Genomic DNA, 18165 nt, shown 5'->3' on the forward strand with positions numbered 1-18165 from the left:
CAGCATATGTGGGCTTGTTTGCATGTTGCTACTTTTGCCTTTAGGGTAGGTGAACTGCTCAGCTTGACTGATACAGTATAAACACAGCTGTGTGGCTGGAGTGTGATTTAGGCCATGTCTACATCTAAAATTTTGCAGCGCTGGTTGTTACAGCTGTATTAGTACAGCTGTATAGGGCCAGCGCTGCAGAGTGGCCACACTTACAGCAACCAGCGCTGCAAGTGGTGTTAGATGTGGCCACACTGCAGCGCTGTTGGGCGGCTTCAAGGGGGGTTCGGGGAACGCGAGAGCAAACCGGGAAAGGAGACCAGCTTCGCCGCGGTTTGCTCTCGCTTTCCCCGAACCACCCTGCAAACCGCAGGGAAGGAGACCTGCTTGCTCGGGGGTTCGGGGAACGAGAGAGCAAACCGGGAAAGGAGACCAGCTTCGCCGCGGTTTGCTCTCGCGTTCCCCGAACCACCCTGCAAACCGCAGGGAAGGAGACCTGCTTGCTCGGAGGTTCGGGGAACGAGAGAGCAAACCGGGAAAGGAGAGCAGCTTCGCCGCGGTTTGCTCTCGCGTTCCCGGAACCACCCAGCAAACCTCAGGGAAGGAGACCTGCTTGCTCGGGGTTCGGGGAACGCGAGAGCAAGCCGGGGAAGGAGACCAGCTTGATTACCAGAGGCTTCCTCAGGTATGCTGGGATACCTGCTTATTCCACGGAGGTCAAGAAAAGCGCTGGTAAGTGTCTATACTTGATTACCAGCGCTGGATCACCAGCGCTGGTCCTCTACACCCGAGACAAAACAGGAGTACGGCCAGCGCTGCAAACAGGGAGTTGCAGCGCTGGTGGTGCCCTGCAGATGTGTACACCTCCTAAGTTGCAGCGCTGTAACTCCCTCACCAGCGCTGCAACTTTCTGATGTAGACAAGCCCTTATTTAAATAACCTGAGAAAAGCCATCAGTCAAGTTTGTCACACCTCAAATGATTTGGTAGAGTGATGGAAGAGATGTTGCTGAACCTCCAAGTGGACTATTTGCACTGATTCTGGGAGGTACCAAGGGTCCTCAACTCCCACAGCACCTCATAGGATTGGCCCTTGAAGAGGGCTAGAACAGTGTGTGCTGCATGTGAACAGAGCTCTTTGAAGGAGCCTGGAATGAAGGGGTGGAAAATATAAACCCAAACAGGGGTTAGCCAAGATGGTAGTCCCAGTAGGGTCTGTGGATCCAAAGTGATGGGTTTAATAGATTCAGGGTGCAGTCAGACCCTCATAAGGGAAAAGCTGGTTGAGGCCCATGGGGCACCAAATGTTACCATTTTCCTTCAGTGTATACAGAGATATGCACCTGTCCTCCATGAAAGTGATACAGCTTTATTATAACCTAGTCCCAGATTTGGACCTTAGCGTCCAAAATATGGGAGTTAGCATGAAAACCTCCAAGCTTAGTTACCAGCTTGGACCTGGTAAAGCTGCCACCACCCAAAAAATTAGAGTGTTTTGGGGCACTTTGGTCCCCCCAAAAACCTTCCCTGGGGACCCCAAGACCCAAATCCCTTGAGTCTCACAACAAAGGGAAATAAACCTTTTCCCTTCCCCCCTCCAGGTGTTCCTGGAGAGATACACAGAAGCAAACTCCGTGAATCTAAACAGAGGGAGTCCACCCTCTCTATTTTCAGTCCTGGAAACACAAGCACTTCCCTCTTTACCCAGAGGGAATGCAAAGTCAGGCTAGTAAATCTAACATACACAGATTTCCCCCTGACTTCTTCCTCCCACCAATTCCCTGGTGAGCACAGACTCAATTCCCTAGAGTTCCCCACTAAAGAAAAACTCCAACAGGTCTTACAAAGAAAGCTTTATATAAAAAGAAAGAAAAATACATTAAAATGGTTTTTCTGTATTAAGGTGACAAATACAGGGTCATTTGCTTAAAAGAATATTGAATAAACAGCCTTATTTAAAAAGAATACAATTCAAAGCACTTCAGCAAAGAAAAACCATTTTTATGTATTTTTGGTGACAAATACAGGGTCATTTGCTTAAAAGAATATTAAATAAACAGCCTTATTTAAAAAGAATACAATTCAAAGCACTTCAGCAACTACAGACATGTAAATACAAAAGAAAAAAACCAATAACCCTTATTGTTTTTATGAACTCTGTACTTACAACTTGGAAACAGAAGATTAGAAAGCAGGAAATAAAAATCCTCTCATAGCTGAGAGAGCATACAGGCAGAAGACCAAGAACAAAGGACTTACACACAAACTTTCCTCCACCCAGAGTTAAAAAAATCCTGTTTCCTAATTGGTTCTCTGGTCAGGTGCTTCAGATACTTCTTTTCAGGTGAAAGAGACGTTAACCCTTAGCTATCTGTTTATGACAAGCTTACAGCAGGGAACCACACTGAGACTCTCTATGTGGGGTTGGTAGTCTCCCTCGCTTAGCTGGTGGTCTTGAGCTGTAACCGGAAGTACTTCGGTGAGGTCTTGCAGGTATGGGAGAGGGACCCGGTCAGGGGGAATGACCACACCTCTGAGGTTGGAAAAGAGTGTGGATCTACAGAGCTGGCTGATGCAGGAGTATGAGAAAACCTGAGGAAGGAACTTCACAACCTGCAGAGAGTGTCCCTGAGGGACCAGCAAACTCAAAACCATTGAATCCAGAAAGAGTGACCCAAAACAGGGTTTTCATTGGGGAACAGAAAGAAAACTCCAGCTTGTGTCGGGCACACGAACAGCTGGCTATCATCAATGGGGAGGTAATCGTGGCTATCATCAATGAGAATGTAATCGACTGACAAAGAAACCAAAAAATAGCCACACCTCAGGTTGAGAGAGGAACAACTCTACTGTTTGGTACATGACTACCAGACAACAAGTTCCAGGCCAACTTCTGGTACCTCATCCCTTTGGGAGGGAGCTACTTCAGCTTGTGCACTGGGTTCCATCTTCTGGTCACCTATGGAGGGAGTAAACCCTTGAGAGAACCACCAGCAGATTCTATTGGCTAGACATCTACAAAGAGATAAGTGTTTACAACATGTTCTGTCCCAAGTGTCCGTTGGCAGGACCAAGAGCACTCCAAGGACCCCATTTATCCTGATGCCAGTAGTAGACACTCCCTTTGAGAGGATTGGCATGGATTTGAAAGGACTGCTAGAGAAGAGCTTAAGTGGACACTAATGCACACTGATAATTGTGGATGATGTGACCCAGTACCTCAAGGCTATTCTGCTTCACACGACCAACGCAGTGACCACACCAATGGAACTCAGGTCTTTGTGAGGGTGAGGATCCCCAAAGAAATAATAATGGACATGGGTATAAACTAACTTCATGTCACGACTGATGAAGAACTTGTGCGAGCTACTGAAAATCACATCTCTGAGAACATCTGTTTACCACACCCAAACTGATGCTTCAACAGTACTCTGAAGGGGATGCTGAGAAAACGTGTGGCTGAAGACCCTTGCTACTAGGACTGCTTGTTACCACCCCTCCAATTTGCAGTGTGTGAGGTTACCCAGGCCTCAATGGCATTCTCGCCCTTCAAATCGTTATACGGGAGACAACCCTGGGGAATCCTGGAATCTGTTTGTAAAACCTGGGAGGAGCAAGAGTCCAGCATAGTATGTCCTCCAGCTACAAGAGAAGCTGAAGACAGTAGGGGCAATCACAAAGGAAAACCTCTTATAGGCTTGCTCTCAATACTCTTGGGCCTTTAATAGGGGCACCCCCCCCATGTGAATTCCAGCCTGGTGACAGGGTACTGCTGTTGTTGCCCAGCTCAGAATCAAAATTAATGGCTAAGTAGCAAGAGCCCTTTTGAGGTGGTTTGCCAGGTAGGAGCAGTGGATTAGCAGATCTGAGAAGAAAGAGACAGATTTATTTCATAAACCTTCTGAAGACCTGGCGAGACCAGGAGAGCTTATTCATAAAGCCCTCCTCTTCCCTCTTGGCCCCCCAATCCAAAACTTGGCCCCCAAGCTTCTTTATCCAGGATTCAGACATGATTCCCTTGGGGGAAGGACTCCAGCCACCCCAGTGGGCGTAGATATTGCAGGTGGTCCAATATTTCCCTTCTCTATTTTCATCATCACTTGGACAAACCCAGCTGATTTGTCACCTCATCACAATGCAGCCTGGCTGGAGAATCTGTGAGAGCTGTCCCCTGTGTATGAAGAGGTGGAACACTGTATATTGGGAGCTGCAGGTGAAGTTGGACCTTGGGGTGGTGGAAGAATCCCACAGTGCGTGGTGGAACACAGTTGTCGTGGTGCACATGGTGAATGCAACAACCTGGATTTGCATCGACTTTAGAAAAGTGAATGTGATATCCACATTTGATGCATATCCCATGCCACGAGTTGATGAGTTGTTGGAGAGATTGGAGGGTCACAATGTATATCTTGACTGTGGATCTGACCAATGGCTACTAGCATATCCTCCTAACAAAGGGATCTTGAGAAAAAATGATTGCAACTCCTTTCGGCCTGTACCATTTCAGAACCATGCCATTTGGCCTTCATAGGGCCAGAGCTATCTTCCAGCGTCTGATGGATGCATTCCTAGACAGAAATGCTTTTGACATGGGACTAGGGCTGGTGACAAGAAATTTTGGACATGGGGCTATGGGCAGGCTAAGATTTTCATTGAGAAGAACATCCATTATCAGCAGGAAACTATTTCTCTGAGAGAAGGCCTACGTGACTATAGAAGAAGAGGCCTTGGCGATGAAGTGGGCCATAGAAGCACTGCAGTATTAACTGCTGGGAACACCTTTCTTTTCATAACTGACCGTGCACCTCTCACTGGCTAAAGTCTGTAAAAGACACCAACCCCTAGATTGAGGCAGTATTTGGCCTTACAAACCTATGCTTTCCATGTGGTCCCCAGGCTGGAGAACAAACACCAGAATACAGGTTTATTTTCCTGGGATGGGGTACTGCAAGACTTGGACTCAGAAATGCCAACACCAAACTTAAGAGGAGGGTATATGTGTTGGGGTAGACAAACCCCACACTGGAGAAATGAGATGCAGGAACAACTCAGCCCCTGGGATGCCCCACCTCGGCATGCCTGCTGGGCATGCTCTAGTTGGAGAGGGGCTTCAAAGGGATTCCCTTCAGAACAGCAGAGGTGGTGGGCGGAGAGAGACAGACCTGCATGCACTGCCACAGAGAGGTTATGCTAGGAGAGTATTCCCAGAAGGAAGACTGCTGCATGAAACGGGCCCCCCAGCCTGCAGAGGCCTGTTGGCCATGTTGCAAGGGAAAACCGCAAGCCATGGTTTGTCCCAAGGAAGGACAGAGCAGTAGAAAGAGATGCAGGGAAGGTGGCAGCTGGACCACAGGTAGCAGACATCTTCTGTAAAGCACACAAGTAGGCTCTTGGGTCAGGGCCTGATGGAGTGGGAGGATCCAGGTTCCCCTACCCCTTACTGCTAGGTCATGCTGCCATCACAGACTCTTAACACTAGGCGGGGACCTGCCCCTGTTCACACTGTATCTCTGGTACGTGTACATTCAGTACTGGGTAGGATGGAGAAACCACACGTCTATCTATGTATATAATATAGGTTCAAGCTGGACTTTACTGAAAAACAAACAAACAAAACAAAAAACCCCAAGCAATTAGAAAAATGGATTATCCTTTGCTTTTGAGTTGTCTTACTCTGCCTGGTGACCTTCCTCACACACGTCCTCACTGTCGGTTCATTTTTCTTAGCCTCGCTTCAGTACTTGGTCTCTGACAACTCTCCTTCTGAACCCCGTGCAAGCAGTGAGCCTATATGATGTTCTTTAGAAGCATATCTGTAATTTATCTCTTCTGCAACACTGCCCTTAGCAAAATTCCATAGTAGTTAGAGTACCATGTTGCAGCAGTGCTGGAGTGGAGACCATTGACCCATCAGCGAATTCCAGCTCTGTAATGCCACAAAATGTCATACTAATTTCAAAAGTTCCTCTGCTTCCTTACCTGATGCACACACCTCACCCCACCCCACCTCACCCCATCCTCCTGGTTTTCTTTCCCAAAACCCTGAGTGTGTCAGTCTTACTGCAAGGACAGAAAGAAAAGCTTTCATACAATAGATCACAAATAGAATTTACACTGGATTGTGGCTCCTGGAGAGCCCTTTACTCTTGCTATACTGATTGTGTGGGTTTACTGGCTGTGTGGTGTTGTGTTTGCTCCAATTCTATTTAAAGTAGGGTTTTTAAAAGATCAATACAAAGCACATGAAAATAACTGTAATAATTACAGCCACAGTATTAATGATTGTTACGGTTTGTATTATGATACCACTTAGAGGCCCTAGCTGAATTTAGGGGGACAGTAAGAGACCACCCCCACCTGAAGAGTCATAGATTCCAAGACCAGAAGGGATCCCTGTGATCATCTAGTCTGACTTCCTGTATATCATAGGCCATACAATATCCCCCAAACAATTCCTGGTTGAGCTAGAGCATAACAAAAATCTAATCAATTTTAAAATAGCCAGTGGTGGAAAATCTACCTCAACCCTTGGTTGTACTAGGGGGTTAACTACCCTCACTGTTAAAAATGTCTTTTTTTTTCCAATCTGAATTTGTTTAGCTTCAGCTTCTGCCATTTTATCGTGTTACCTTTGTGTGCTAGACTGAAGAGCCGATTATCAAATATTTGTTTCCCATGTCTGTACTGTGACTGTGAGCTGTATAGATTTTACAGTCTATACAGACAAGACACACAAAGTGTTGGAGGAAGGGTGTATTATCATCCATCCTCATTTTACAGCTGGGGAACTAAGGCCAAGAGAGTTCAGATGATTTATCCAAAGTGATGCAGGGAGTCATGGCAAAACCAGGAGGGAAACCAGTTTTGCTGATGAGTTCCAATCTGGGGCATTGACCACCAGACCTCCCTTCATGAGGGATTGTTAAGAGAGATCCTGTTATCAGCTGTGCAAGTTTGCAGCTTATTTGTAGACTGATTACAAGGCTCTGATTTCACCTCATTGTTTCACAGCTGCTCCCACACCAGGATGGTGACATAGTATGAAAGGCTAGCTAGGCAGACAATAGTATTCCAAGAATTTCCTGTTATACAGAAATGGAATTGCCTCGAACAATAGAGTGCAGTGATGCTGTGCAGTTACTGACCCACAACTGTACTGTTAAAAGAACAGGAGTACTTGTGGCACTGTTACATTTCATTATGCAAATCCATGCAGCTTGATTGGTGGGGAGGACTGATGTGCATAACAATTGCACTTAGTAACCCTACAGAATGGAAATCCCTGTGCTCTGTTTGGTTGAGAGCCATTAGTACCCAAAGAAAGGACATGGATATACATAGCAGCTGTAAGGATATTTCACAGTGTGTAGAATATGCACATCCCACTTCTCCTTGCAGTGAGAAAGGTAGAATCTAGTATCTCCACCTTTCAAATACCCTCCCCACCTCCAGCTATTAAATAACTGAGTGGGATATTCTTTTTCAGGTGCAGTGGGAGGAAAGAAGTGTAGGAAAGAGAGAGCATTAAAAAATCACTATAAGGCTAAGGGAAGGAGGGAGTGGAGAAGTATAGGGATGGGAGGCAGCAAGGGAGGACTGGATTTGGAGGAGGGAGAGCCCATATCAGCAGAGGGGTTATAATTTGAGCCATCACCTTCTGTATTTTCTTAGCATAATATTGCTATTGTCTCATAAATAAGGAGCGCTCTCTAGTAATTATCCTGGACCAATCATTTCAATTTAATCACCAATAAATGAGAGAAACAATGCAGGTGAGATTTACAGCACAGTCAGGATTATATTCATTCCTTTTCTCAGCATTCTTATTTACTGTCCATCAGCAATGCACAAACACCTCATATTACACTGCAGAGAACCATGGACAAATTAAGATTTAATGCAGTTGCTAGTGCTCAGTTAATATATGGTTAAATTTCAGATATATGAATTCTGAATCAAGAAATTCTGTAGCGCCAGGCGCATGTGATTAAAACTCCCCACAGCTTTGTGCACTTTGAGATCTTTATTGCACACTGGAAAGATATCTGGACTAGTTTAAATCAGTTGGTTTAATTCACTGTAACTCAATTCACTTCCATGGAGCTAGAATGTTTTACACCATCTGAGGATCAGATATCTCCAAAATGGGATCAAATCGAAATACAACAGTAAAGGCCGCTGATTTGTGTAACCTGGCCTGATATCAGCAGATCTCAGGGTAAAGTGTGGACATATAGGCCCCAGTCATGCACCACTGAATCCATGGGAGTTTTGCAAATGGTTTCGGAAGGACAGAGGCAGGCTCATAATGCATATGCTCCACTTTCAGTGCAGTGGGAACGGTGAGACTTTTTCCCTGCCAAGAATTGAGCTAAGGGTGCGGCAGTTCTAACTCAACAGTTGTAGACACCGCTATCACCTAAAATGCTTACTTAGGGCTTGTCTACATCAGAAAGTTGCAGCGCTGGTGAGGGAGTTACAGCGCTGCAACTTTGAAGGTGTACACATCTGCAGGGCATCACCAGCGCTGCAACTCCCTGTTTGCAGCGCTGGCCGTACTCCCATTTTGTCTCGGGTGTAGAGGATCCAGCGCTGGTGATCCAGCGCTGGTAATCCAATGTAGACACTTACCAGCGCTTTTCTTGACCTCCGTGGAAGGAGGAAGCCTCTGGTAATCAAGCTGGTCTCCTTTCCCGGTTTGCTCTCTCGTTCCCGGAACCCCGAGCAAGCAGGTCTCCTTCCCTGCGGTTTGCAGGGTGGCTCCGGGAACGAGAGAGCAAACCGCGGCGAAGCTGGTCTCCTTTCCCGGTTTGCTCTCTCGTTCCCGGAACCCCGAGCAAGCAGGTCTCCTTCCCTGCGGTTTGCAGGGTGGCTCCGGGAACAAGAGAGCAAACCGCGGCGAAGCTGGTCTCCTTCCCCGGTTTGCTCTTGCGTTCCTGGAACCCTCCTTGAAGCCGCCCAACAGCGCTGCAGTGTGGCCACATCTAACACCACTTGCAGCGCTGGTTGCTGTAAGTGTGGCCACTCTGCAGCACTGGCCCTATACAGCTGTACTAATACAGCTGTAACAACCAGCGCTGCAAAATTTTAGATGTAGACATGGCCTTAGATTCCAGCACTCTGTGTCATTCTCTGTCTGTTAAGGACATCAAGAGACGTAACAGACCACTCACAGAAGTCTGAACTTGGGTTTATCTAGATCTGGACTGATTTTCCAAATATTTCTTTTAAAATGCATTTATTTATATATTTTAACTCCACATATAGCTTATGCTCATCATCTGGGACCTTAAACAGATTTTCTTTTTATGCATCTAGAAACACATCAGTCCCATTTGAACATAATATCTACATTTGTAATGTAGAGTCCAGGAAATTATACCAATGCATTATACCCTCTGCTGGCATTTCTGATGAACAATGTTGCCCCCATGGTGTGAACTGAATATAAGTCTAGAAGCAAAATAGTCATTCTTTAAATCCAAACAGAATATTTTATGGTTGCAGGGGACAAATCACTCTCTTCCAGCAAAGAGCCTCGTGTGTTTTCTATTGATTACAATGACACCTACTGGTCAAGGAGCAGCTAATCATCTCATTGTGAACCAAATCAAAGAGACTTTCATAAATTAAGCATCCATCTTTGCTTTTAAAAATAACAAAATCCTTATGCTACAGTTTTATCTCACTGTTCTATAAAAAGAGGGAAAAGAAGAATCCAAAAATGTTCTGTACTTGCAAACACCATGGTGCCATGGCTTTAAAGCTAAGAAAACCAAGCTCTCTCTCTCACGGTACTGCCCTTGGAGGCCTGAGGTGAAATTCTGGCCTCACTGAGGTTAATGAGATTTTTGCCATTGATTTCAATGGGGTCAGGTTTTCACTCTGGATTTTAAAGGAAGCATAACCAAAGCCTGGTCATGCACACCAGGCCACAAAAAAAAGGACTATATGCTGTATTCTAGGTGAACTCACAGTGTGTCAGAGCACTCACTCAACTGGCAAAGGGCTGGAGCTTCAACCCATGTAATCAGTATAGTCCCCCTGAAGTCAATGGGACTATGCCAGTTTACTCCAGCTGAAGATCTGGAGTGTAGTTCTTACCTTTCCAAAGAAGGAAGAAGGAAAGCCTCTAAAAATGGTCTATCAGTTTTCTTTTTCTTGCAATTTTCCTCATATTATTCACATTGGTAGCTTTCAACATGCCATTTTCCACCACTCTCTGTGCCAGATCCTAACCTGAAATAAATTAGGATAGTCCCGTTGACGTCAGTGGAGCTATTCCATCCCTCCTTAGGGCCTGAGTGAAGGTGAACACCCACCTTTCCAAGCTTTGCATGATATTTTTCTCTGTTTCTCAAACACACAAATTGTTTTACTAAATGATTGAATAAGTAGTCCTGAATGGAAAATTGCACTATTACCATATATTTTGAGTGACAGCCACTCAGTGTATTTCTCTTTGAAATCTATCTATTTTTCTTAAATGTAATTGAGATTTGTCATTGATATGCTTTATGCTGCACAATTACAGCTGGGGAAGGAAAGCCAGTGCCACAGAAAGATATTTTCATGACAACTGTCCTCAGTTCACTCCATGTTACACAAGGGTTTTTGCTGCCTGAAAGCACATCTAAAATTCCCTTCAAGCTTACTCTGGAGGTTGTACTGAAACCTTTGAAGAGTAAAGACTTTTTTTTTTTCCTGGAGATCTTTCAAGTGCCTCTTGGTTTACCTCTTTTAAAAAGCATATTTCACATACTTTAGAAATATTTTTAAGATCAGACTTATGGCCAAATTCTGACATTGGTATTGTGCAAAATTGGCCACATTATAATTTTTTTCATGGGCATTCATACAGCATTTCCCCCTATTTATTCTTGTGTGATTTCATGTCTCTAAAATTTCTATTTTGGGCAAAATCTTGGGAGATTGGTCATTTTTCTCAATGATGCATGTGACAAATCAGAAAGACTCCTGGTGTGTGTGTTTAAGAGGGTTGACAGCCAGATCCAAAGCCCACTGAAATCAGTGGAAAGGTTGATTTCAATGAGATTGAGAGCAGAACTTCGGAGGAGAGATCCTCGGTTCTAGTAGATTTCCGCAGTCGTATAATGGGGATATTTACCTACCTCATAGGGGTGTTGTAAGGCCTAATGTGCTATTGCGAATTGCTAGAGCAATACAAAACAGTTCTTAGGCCACACTGTGTCATGAGTGGGGAGAGAACTCCGGAGTTCCTGCCTCCCAGTCCTGTGCTCAATCAAGTGAACGAGGTTGCTTCATGGGGACATATATCTGTTGACATTTCCACAAACATCCAAACAGTGGCAAATGCACCAGTCCCATTTCACCAAAAATGCTCCATTTTCAGGGACGCTTTGTGAATTCAAACCCAGGACAATCCCATCGGCCCCTTTCTCTCCCACCGACCCACATTTCTCTACAGTTTGCTTAGCTCAACCTGGGATCCTTTCTTAGGCAATATTCTCATTGATTTTAGGAGTGTTGTCTCAGGCCTGGTCTACACTACATGTTTATACCGATTTTAGCAGCGTTAAACCAATTTAACCCTGCACCCGTCCACACAATGAGACCCTTTATATTGATATAAAGGGCTCTTTAAACCGGTTTCTGTACTCCTCCCCGATGAGAGGAGTAGCGCTGAAATCGGTATTACCATATCGGATTAGGGTTAGTGTGGCCGCAAATTGACGGTATTGGCCTCTGGGCGGTATCCCACAGTGCACCATTGTGACCGCTCTGGACAGCAATCTGAACTCAGAGGCGCTGGTCAGGTAGACAGGAAAAGCCCCGTGAACTTTTGAATTTCATTTCCTGTTTGGCCAGCGTGGAGAGCTCACCATCACAGGTGACCACGCAGAGCTCATCAGCACAGATAACAATGCAGTCTCCTGAGAACAGAAAAAGAGCTCCAGCATGGACCGCACGGGAGGTACTGGATCTGATCGCTATATGGGGAGAGGATTCTGTGCTAACAGAACTCCGTTCCAAAAGACGAAATGAAAAAACATTTGAAAAAATTTCCAAGGCTATGATGGGAAAAGGCCACACCAGGGACTCAGTGCAGTGCAGAGTGAAAGTTAAGGAGCTCAGACAAGCCTACCAGAAAACCAAAGCAGCAAACGGAAGGTCCGGGGCAGGGCCGAAAACATGCTGCTTCTATGCTGAGCTGCATGCAATTCTAGGGGGTCCGCAACCACTACCCCACCCCATCCGTGGATTCCAAGGTAGGGATGGTAATCTCAGCCATGCCTGAGGATTCTGCGGATGGGGAAGATGAGGAGGAGGAAGAGGAGGACGAGCTTGCAGAGAGCACACAGCACTCTGTTCTCCCCAACAGCCAGGAGCTTTTTCTCACCCAGACAGAATTACCCTCCCAGCCCTCCCAAGCCAGTAGCCCACACAATGAAGCCATGGAAACAGCTTCTGGTGAGTGTACCTTTGTAAATATAAAACATGGTTTAAAAGCAAGCGTTTTTTAATGATTGATTTGCCCTGAGGACTTGGGATGCATTCGCGGCCTGTACAGTTATTGGAAAAGTTTGTTAACATGTCTGGGGATGGAGCGAAAATCCTCCAGGGACATCTCCATGAAGCGCTCCTGGAGGAACTCCAAAAGCCTTTGCAGAAGGTTTCTGGGCAAGGCAGCCTTATTCCATCCACCATGGTAGGACACTTGACCACGCCATGCATGTAGCAAGTAATCTGGTATCATTGCATGACAAAGCCTAGCTGCATATGGTCCTGGTGTTTGCTGGCATTCAAGCAACATCCGTTCTTTATCTCGCTGTGTTATCCTCAGGAGAGTGATATCGTTCATGGTAACCTGGTTGAAATTCAGGAATTTAATTAAGGGGACAGAGATGGCCATTCCTACTGGCCTGTTTCCCTGTTGCTTAAAAGAAATCCTTCCTTGCAGGTAGCCAAGCAGGGGGAGGGGCGGGGAGGGGGGGTAACGGCGCTGTCCTTTTTCACGTTTGTCTAGCAGGGATCTTCCCTGCTACCAGCCACGCAGTGGAGGGAGAGGGGGGTGATTAGCGGTGATCTTCCTTGATACCAGCCAGGCGGTGGGGGGAGGGGTAAAGCGAGCATCCCAGATAATTGGATGGGGGGTGGTTTCTGCTGCTGCATGTTAACAGGAAAGAAGCAGAACTGAACGGTCTTTGCTTGGTATTTGGGAAAGGAGGGCCCTGTGTATATGAAGGCTGCAGAAGCCGAAAGACAATGGCTTACCATGGCCGCATGCAAGCTGAATTCTGCTGCCTGGACCTGCGTCTGTGAGATCTCTAACACCAGAGCCGCAGGCACTCAATATTAAGATGCAAAATGCGACCTTGTAGTGAAATCACATGTGCTATGTAAGGTGAATAGTATTGTTCACTGTGAAAGAGTATAACCATTGTTCTGTAAAATGTATCTTTTTAAATGCTTCTCTCCCTTTTTTACCTCCCTCATGCAGCTGCAAATTTTTCAAGCCCCCCTACTCCATCCTGAAGGCTAGCTCAGATAAGGCAGAGGAAAAAAAAGACGTGAGACGAAGTGTTCTCGGAAATCATGGAAGTAACCCGCAATGAAAGAGCTCATCTGAATGAGTGGAAGAACTTGGTATCAAATTACAGGAAAGATGCCAGTGAATGTGAGGACAGGAGGGACCAACATGAGGATAGGAGGGACGAACATGAGGAAAGGTGTAGGCAGGAAGATCAGCGGTGGCGGGATGCAACGCTGGGGCTGCTGCGTGATCAAACTGACATCCTCCAACATCTGGTGGAGCTTCAGGAACAGCAGCAGGGTCACAGAGTGCCGCTGCAGCCCCTGTGTAACCACCCTCCCCACTCACCATGTTCCATATCTTCCAAGACGTGTAAGAACGCGTGGGGGAAGGCTTTGTGCACCCGCCCACTCCACCCCCTTGGACTGCCCAACCAAAAGGCTGTCATTACTTTGAAATATTTTTAGTGGCTTTTTCCTTCCCTCCTATCCTCCTCCCAAACCACACCCGGGATACCTTGTCAGATCTCTCCCTCTTTTTATAATGACTTTTTAATAAAGAATACATGATTTTTAAACTATAGTGACTTTATTTCCTTAAGCAGGCTGTAATTGAGGGTGGGTTGCTTACAGGGAATGAGTCAATCAAGGGGGGGGGGGGGTCATCAATGGAAAAAAACACAACAGTCACACCGCACCCTGGCCCTTAATGAAACTCGTTTTCAAAGCTTCTCTGATGCTCACCGCTTCGTGGTGTGCTCTTCTAATCATCCTGGTGTCTGGCTGCGCATAATCAGTGGCCAGGTGATTTGCCTCAGCCTCCCACCCTGCCATAAAGGTATCCCCCTTACTCTCACAGAGATTGTGGAGCGCACAGCAAGCAGCAATAACAATGGAGACATTGGTTTGGCTGAGGTCTGAGCGAGTCAGTAATGTGCACCAGCGTGCCTTTAAATGGCCAAATGCACATTCTACCACCATTCTGCACTTGCTCAGCCTGTAGTTGAACAGCTCCTGACTACTGTCCAGGCTGCCTGTGTATGGCTTCATGAGCCATGGCATCAAGGGGTAGGCTGGGTCACCCAGGATAACTACAGGCATTTCAACATCCCCAACTGTTATTTTCTGGTCTGGGAAGTAATTCCCTTGCTGCAGCCATTTAAACAGAGCAGTGTTCCTGAAGACGCGAGCATCATGAACCCTTCCTGGCCATCCCACGTGGATGTTGGTGAAACGTCCCTTGTGATCCACCAGTGCTTGCAGCACCATTGAAAAGTACCCCTTGCGGTTTATGTACTGGTGCTCCGGTGCCAAGATAGGGTTATGGGTTCCATCTACTGTCCCCCCACAGTTAGGGAATCCCATTGCAGCAAAGCCATCCACTATGACCTGCATGTTTCCCAGAGTCACAACCTTTCGTAACAGCAGCTTAATGATTGCTTTGGCTACTTGCATCATAGCAGCCCCCACAGTAGATTTTCCCACTCCAAATTGATTCCTGACTGACCGGTAGCTGTTTGGCATTGCAAGCTTCCAGAGGGCTATTGCCACTCGCTTCTCAACTGTGAGGGCTGCTCTCATCTTGGTATTATGGCATTTCAGGGCAGGGGAAAGCAAGTCACAAAGTTCCATGAAAGTACCCTTATGCATGCGAAAGTTTGCAAGCCACTGCGAATCGTCCCAAACCTGTAAAACTATGCGGTCTCACCAGTTTGTGCTTGTTTCCCGGGCCCAAAATCGGCGTTCAATGCTAGAACCTGCCCCTTTACCAGCAGGATCTCCAAAGCGCAGGGGCCCAAGGTTTGAGAGAATTCTGTGTCCATGTCCTCATCGCTCTCGTCGCCACTCTGCCGTAGCTGCCTCCTCTTCCTTGCCTGGCTTTGCAGGTCCTGGTGCAGCATAGACTGCACGAGAATGTGCAAGGTGTTTACAATGTCCACGATTGTGGCCTTGGTCTGAGCAGGGTCCATGCTTGCTGTGCTATGGCGTTTGCACAGTTCAGCCAGGAAAAAAGGCTCGAAACTGTTGTCTGCCTCTTTCACAGCAGAGGGAGGGATAAGGCTGTACCCAGAACCACCCACGACAATGTTTTTTGCCGTGGGATCTCAACCCAGAATTCCAAGGGGCGGGGGAGATTGTGGGAACTATGGGATAGCTATGGGATAGCTACCCACAGTGCAACGCTCTGGAAATGGACGCTAGCCTCGGTACATGGATGCACACCGCCGAATTAATGTGCTTAGTCTGGCCGCGTGCACTCGACTTTATACAATCTGTTTTACAAAACCGGTTTATGTAAAATTGGAATAATCCCGTAGTGTAGACATACTATCAGTGAGTCCTGTGTAAAGTCGGCATGATTTTACCCTTAAGGGATTTGGGCATCTTTCAATGCAATATTTATTTCCAGTCCATTGCATTCCTTAACAGCTGGATTCTCTCATCATAGGGAAAACTTTACTTTAAAAAATAGCATTTATGTATATTGGTGCAAAGTAAATCTCTTGGTGAAATAGGATGTTGTGTTTTACAGGATAAATAAAGGAGCTGTAAAGATTCCTGCCCGGCAAATATATTCTAGGAACTTTATTTTTTTGTTGCATGTCATTTTTAATAGTCCACACTGTATTTTATTGAAGGCTGAGTCATAGATCACTCTTACTGCTTTGGAGGGAAGGAAATGGAGCTTGGCCAAAAGTATGGTCATCTCAAATGAAACCAGCAAATGGTGACTTTGCTCAGGTTGTGAAAATGCAATAATGTGTCCTGGCAGAGGGCAGAATTGAAGGTCACAGAGAAATTCCACTTGCTACATTATGTTCTTGTCACCTGAAACTTACCTCTAGACTCAGCAGAGCTCATGCTGACAAGGTCATTGCTGGTTGGAAAGGCTGGTCACAGGCATTTCAGATCAGCCCTGGAGAAACATAGCCCCGGATCCTGCACTCTGCTCCACCCTCTGGCATGGAGCCCCATTCAGATAATAGAGCTCTGCTCCATCCATGTGTTTCATATTGTGGCATCAGGGCTACTATAATCATTTGCCAGAGTAGCACAAACAGCCTCTTCTTGTTGATTTATTCAGAGCTGTCACATGTTTGAAGTTGGTTAGTCATAAAGTCTGGCTTTGTGTGGCATGTTAGAGACTACTCTGCAGTGGACTTGATGATAAAGCCTCTGCCGATGTCCTTAAGAGTGTGGGAGGAGGAGAGCAAATATGTTAGTGAGGGAGAGTTAAATAACCTTTTGTTAATTCCACCGGCCTCTACTCTCACAACTAGTACACAAGCAGCAGGCTGCCATGTTTGGGAGAATCTCTCTCTGAGATATAGCCATTCACACAAGTCCCCAGCAGCATCCTAGGAATGTTCCCTGCATCTTCCTGACCAGGACTCTGAAGCAATCAGAGACTAAGCCAGAGTTTCCTTCCCAGGTTTTACCCTGAGCCCAGAGTGAATGTGGGACAGGACTTTGGGAGTTTAGCCAGTGCACAGCAGAGATAGTCAATAAAGCTGAGGAGTAGGGCTTGGCTACACTGGAGAGTTGCAGCGCTGGTGAGGGGGTTACAGTGCTGCAACTCAGGATGTGGCCACACTTGCAAAGCACAGCCAGCGCTGCAACTCCCTGGTTGCAGTGCTGGCTGTACACCTGGTCTGCCTCGGGTGTAGCAATTCCATCGCTGGTGATGCAGCGCTGGTCAGCAAGTGTGGACACCACCAGCGCTTTTATTGGCCTCCGGGTTATAAGGAGGTATCCCAGAATTCCTGTCCACAACAAACCAGAAGAATGGCTGAACTCCGATCTCCCTATAGCTACTTGCTAAAAAACAAACACAGCTGCTCTTTGCTCCAGCGAGCGAGCCAGCGAAGGCAGGAGAATTGCCTTGGAATGTTCAGAGCTGTTTGCTTGAGGAGAGAGGGGGGAGGGGTAATGTTGAGCAACTGTTTATGTGGTCTGATGGCTATTTAGGAGTGCATAATTAGCATTTAGTGAATAAGAGACAGGTGGGGGAAAGGTCAAAACTTTTAAAATGATTGAAGGTAGGCACTGTGTATCTTCCAGTCCTTAGAACTTGCAAGGCTGGGAGCTGAGAACAGTGTCAGCTCCAAAAATCCACTCTCTGTCTCCCCCATGCTCCCTGTCACACTCCACCCCACCCCCTTCTTTTGAAAAGCACGTTGCAGCCACTTGAATGCTGGGATAGCTGCCCACAATGCACCACTCCCAACAGCGCTGCAAGTGCTGCAAATGTGGCCACACTGCAGCGCTGGTAGCTGTCAGTGTGGCCACACTGCAGCGCTGGCCCTACACAGCTGTACGAACACAGCTGTAACTACCAGCGCTGCAGAACTGTAAGTGTAGCCATGGCCTATATGGCTACATCTGGAATTTCAAAGCGCTGCCCCGGCACTGCTGCGGGAGCGCTGCCGTGGCAGCGCTTTGAAGTGTGAGTGTAGTCGGAGCGGCAGTGCTGGGAGAGAGCTCTCCCAGTGCTGCATGTAAACCACATCCCTTACAGGTGTAGAGTGCAGCGCTGGGAGCTGCGCTCCCAGTGCTGCCGCCCTGATTACACTGAGGCTTTACAGCGCTGTATCTTGCAGCGCTCAGGGGGGTGTTTTTTCACACCCCTGAGAGCGAAAGTTGCAGCGCTGTAAAGTGTGAC

This window comes from Gopherus evgoodei, chromosome 10, assembly GCF_007399415.2.
Source record: "Gopherus evgoodei ecotype Sinaloan lineage chromosome 10, rGopEvg1_v1.p, whole genome shotgun sequence".
Taxonomy (NCBI): domain Eukaryota; kingdom Metazoa; phylum Chordata; order Testudines; family Testudinidae; genus Gopherus; species Gopherus evgoodei.